The following is a 5,067-nucleotide window of genomic DNA, read 5'->3' on the forward strand; positions in this document are numbered from 1 at the left end:
TCTCTTTTATTATCTATAAGCTATGTAATTAGTGTTATATCTATCTTAATGATTTAGCAGAATTGGCTTTTTTACTATACAATCATGCAATTTTTTGTTGGAAGTATTAAGATGGAATTTCTTTAATAGAATATAATGTATCCCAATTATCTATTCATTGTTTAATTAAGTTCATGAGTTTTGCCTATTTCAGTTCATTGGGATTTATGACATGCAGTTTTTCATAATATTTATTTATTTATTAATACAAATTATATAGCATCTATTAGAGTCTGTGGTATCTCTGCTCTGTCCATGAGGGGTAATGGTGTTGTGAATATTCCCCTAAAGACTTCTCAGCTGGAGTATTAACAATGTTTGGGGTGGATGGGGTGACACTCTCAGCTGGGAGAAGCATTCCTGGGCTTCTGCATGATAGTACTAGCCCCACAATGATGGGACCAAACATGTCTCCTAACATCACCCTCCATGAAAATTGGGGAGGGAGTTACCTCTGGTTGAAGGATTTACGGTCATAGTGCTCTGCACACAGGTCGAGTTTGAATTTTTCCCTCTATTGTTACTGTTTCCTATTTCGGTGATTTCTTATTTATTTTTAAGCCCTCCCCACCACACACACTTTGATCTTAAGTTTGTTTTGAAGAGTTACCGAGGTGGAAGGGTTTACAATTGACTTCAGATCTTTCTAAAGTCATTTAATGATGTAAATGTTTGTGGTAACTTTGGTTTGGCGGCATCCCCACATATTGTGGTTTTGATTACACTCCATAGAAAGCACTTTCTGATTTTCTTTATGACTCCTTGCTTTTTAGATTTTTTAATTATTTTATTTTGTATGTATGAGTGTTTTGCTTGCATGTATGTAGGCGTACTGCATGCATGCCTGATGCTGAGAGAGGTCAGAATGTGCATAGGATCACCTGGAACTGGAGTTATAGACAGTTGTGAGCCACAAAATGGGTGTTGAGAACTGAACCCTGGTCCTCTGCAATAATAGCCACTGCTCTTGACCACTTAGCCATCGCTCCAGTCCCACGGACTGATAATCTTTTTTCAAATCTTATTTATGTTTTTCTATAGATTTATCAGCTTCTAAGAGTTCTGGTCTGTAACCACAATTTGGCTTTCTCTGTTTATCACTTTAGCTCTAAATATATATTTAGGTATGGCCCACGTAGGATTTTTCTAATTTCTCAAAGATTTAACCCTACAAGAAAGTCCTCTTAATCTGTGGCAACTGTCCTATGTTTTTTTTTTTCCAGATTTTTTATTTGAATTAGAAACAAGATTATTTTACATGTCAATCCCAGTTCCCTCTCTCTCCCCTCCTCCTCTACCCCCCCCAACTAAAACCCTATTACATATCCTTTCTGCTCCCCAGGGAGGGTGAGGTCTTCCATGGGGGAGGGTCATCAGAGTCTATCATATCTTTTGGAATAGGGCCTAGGCCCACCCCTTTGTGTCTTGGCTCAGGGAGTATCCCTGTATGTACAATGAGCTCCCAAAGTCCACACCTATGCTAGGGATAAGTACTGAACTTATCTACAGGAGGTCCTGTAAATAGTAGAGGTCTACTGAAACCTACGTTCCTGGGGTCTGGATCAGTCCCATGCTGGTATCCCAGCTATCAGTCTGGGAACCAAGAGCTCCCTGTTATTCAGGTCAGCTGTTTCTGTGGGTTTCACCAGCCTGGTCTGGACCCCTTTGCTCATCACTCGTTCTTCTCTGTAACTGGATTCCAGTTCAGTTCAGTGTTTAGCTGTGGGTGTCTGCTTCTACTTCCACCAGCTGATGGATGAAGGCTATAGGATGGCATATAAGACAGTCAACAATCTCATTATCAGGGGAGGGCATTTAAGGTAGCCTCTCCTCTGTTGCTTAGATTGTTAGTTGTTGTTATCTTTGTAGATCTCCAGACATTTCCCTAGTGCCTGATTTCTCTGTAAACCTAAAATGTCTCCCTCTAGTATGGTATCTCCTTTCTTGTTATCTTCTATTCTTCCCCCAACTCAACCTTTCTGCTCCCTCATGTCCTCCTCATCCCTCCTCTTCTCTCCTTTTCATTCTCCTAGCTCCCTCCCTCTTCCCCCATGCTCCCAATTTTCTCAAGAGATCATGTCCCTTTCCCCTTCTCCAGGGGACCATATATGTCTCTCTTAGGGTCCTCCTTGTTTACTAGCTTCTCTTGCAGTGTGAGTTGTAGGCTGGTATTCCTTTATTCTATGTCAAAAATCCACATTTGAATGGTATATATCATGTTTGTCTTTTTGTGGTTTGGTTACCTGGCTCAGAATTACCCAGACAAAGAATTATGAGACAAATACACCTCCAAAAATACTCGCTCAGAATGGTTTCTTTTAGTTCCATCCATTTACCTGCAAATTTCAAGATTCCATTGTTCTTTTTCTTGCTGAGTAGTACTTCATTGTGTAAATGTACCACATTTTCTGTATCCATTCTTCAGTAGAGGGGCATCTAGGCTGCTTCCAGTTTCTTGCTAATACAAATAGTGCTGCTATGAACATCATTGAACAGATGTCCTTGTTGTATGAATGTGCTTCTTTGGGGTATATGCCTAAGAGTGGAATTGCTGGATCTTGTGGTAGACTGATTCCTATTTTCCTGAGTGATAGCCATACTGATTTCCAAAGTGACTGTACAAGTTGGCACTGCCATCAGCAGTGGAGGAGTGTTCCCCTTTCTCCACATCCTCTCCAGCATAAACTGTCATTGGTGTTTTTGATTTTAGCCATTCTGACAGGAGTAAGATGGTATCTTAGAGTTGTTTTGTTTTGCATTTCCCTGATGGCTAAGGATGTTGAACACTTGCTCATGTGTCTCTCAGCCATTTTAGATTCCTCTATTGAGAATTGTCTATTTAGTTCTGTATCCCACTTTTTAATTGGATTGTTTGGTGTATTGGAGACTAGCTTCTTGAGTTCTTTGATATTTTGGAAATCAGCCCTCTGTCAGATAGGGGGTTGGTGAATATCTTTTCCCAGTCTGTGGGCTGTCGTTTTGTCCTGCTGACTGTCTCCTTTGCCTTAAAGAAGCTTCTCAGTTTCAGGACGTCCCATTTATCAATTGTTGATCTCAGTGTCTGTGCTACTGGTGTAATGTTCAGGAATCGGTCTCCTGTATCAATTAATTCAAGGGTCTTCTAATAGGTTCAGTGTGGCTGGATTTATGATGGGGTCTTTGATCCACTTTGACTCAAGTTTTGTGCATGGTGATAGATATGGATCTATCTGCAGTCTTGTACATGCCAGCATCCAGTTATGCCAGCACCATTTGTTGAAGACATTTTCTTTTTTCCATTGTATAATTTTAGCTTCTTTGTCAAAAATCAGGTGTTTGTAGGTGTGTGGGTTAATGTCAGGGTTAAAGCACACATTGATGTTAATGAAGCACTCCCTGTCCCTTTGTTGTATTGTTTGCAGTATCATTTTATATAATTTTAATTGTGATCCACCTATGATTCTGTATTTAAGCAGAGGGTTTTTTTTTAGAAGCCACATGATCTTTGTTTTTTATCCAATCTAATAATTTCTGCTTTTTAAATCAAGAACTTTTAAACTATTTTTTCAGTGGTTGTTTGTATGAGTAGCTTAAGTTGCACCTTTTGCCGTGTGTGTGTGTGTGTGTGTGTGTGTGTGTGTGTGTGTGTGTGTGTGTGTGTGTGTATGTGTGTGTGTTAGCCTTTCTTTCTTACTGTTATTTCTCCCTGTGTCTCTCCATTATTTTTGGCAATATTATCTTATTATCTTCACTGTCTCTTCTGGAGAAATTTCTCAGAAGCATACCATATGTATTCTTAACTTTTCCAATCCTACCTTCATGTATATCATAAGAAAGGACGTTCCATTAGCTGCACTTTGAGCTGACTTATGCTGTGTCACAAAGACACTAACACTTTGTTTATAAGCGCCAATAACTCAAAAAGATTAAAAATTAGAAAAACATGGCTGATATTTCTTGTATTTTTCTATCTTTATGTAGACATATTTTCCATATGGTATTTGGCTCCTACTGCCTGGACAAGTTACACACAGAGACATACACATACACACATATGTACATTGTATGTATGTATGTATGTATGTATGTATGTATCATTCTATATCATACTGCATTTGGAGGCTTCATTTCCTAATCTCTGTCAGAAGCATGTATGGAGTTTTTCTTCATTATTCACGGTGGGAACCTGCAGTCAAAACTCATAAACTGTGGGGCCTTCACTTGGGACTGCACCCTCCTGGAGTCTTCAGCTTTCAGGTTTGTCTTAACTGATTCTCCAGCAATGCTCTGAATGGTTTAGCTTCTCCTGCCAGGTGCTGGTTCCACAGAAGCTTCTGCCTGTGTCTCCCCTTACTTGTCTCTTTCTTTGAGAGCAGTGACATCACTTCTTTGACAAATCTAAAAGGGCATGTTGGTTTGCAGTTTGTTTAGCCTTTCATTTATTGTTTATAAATAAATAAATAAATAATAAATGGGGTGTTGATTCCAAATGCCTCATATACTAGGCCAGAAACTGAAGTCAATATTTTTAGTATGATGATTATTTTTTATTCTACCAAATCTGTCATGTTGGGACCTCTGTATGTAAGTGTACATAACCCCCACATCCCCACACACAGACATACATATGATTAAAAATAAAGATTGAAATGTAAATGTCAATTGTTTTGTAGTTCATAAGTAGGATGACTAGGTTGTCACATGGTTGTGTGAGGTGTGCCTCTCTCAAACCTTGTCACAATACAAAACCTTGTGTTGGTACAATATCCAAGTGAGGTGAACCTTAGAGGGGAAAGAAAAGTTATATCAATCCTCTGCAGAAAGTTTCCTTTGATCCCCTCAGCTTAAATGACAAACACCAACCAACTCCAGCCAGTCTGTCCAATGCATCTGTTTCCCTCCACATACCTTAAAATGAGCCCCACTGGACTCTTTAGCATTTTCTAATATTAACAATTATACACGAAGAGCAATTACATGCAACTAAAAATGTATCAAATGGTTTATTGAGGTAATGTTTCAGTCCCTTGTGATGACTAAATGTGCATA

At 39.1% G+C, this 5,067-nt stretch overlaps 1 pseudogene; it reads left to right on the forward strand.

Moving 5' to 3' along the window:
- The first annotated feature begins 4,679 nt into the window (after nt 1-4,679).
- On the forward strand, nt 4,680-4,795 carry LOC113831073 (annotated as a pseudogene).
- Nucleotides 4,796-5,067: the final 272 nt, after the last annotated feature.

This window comes from Cricetulus griseus, assembly GCF_003668045.3.
Source record: "Cricetulus griseus strain 17A/GY chromosome 1 unlocalized genomic scaffold, alternate assembly CriGri-PICRH-1.0 chr1_0, whole genome shotgun sequence".
In the NCBI taxonomy this organism is placed as follows: Eukaryota; Metazoa; Chordata; class Mammalia; order Rodentia; family Cricetidae; genus Cricetulus; species Cricetulus griseus.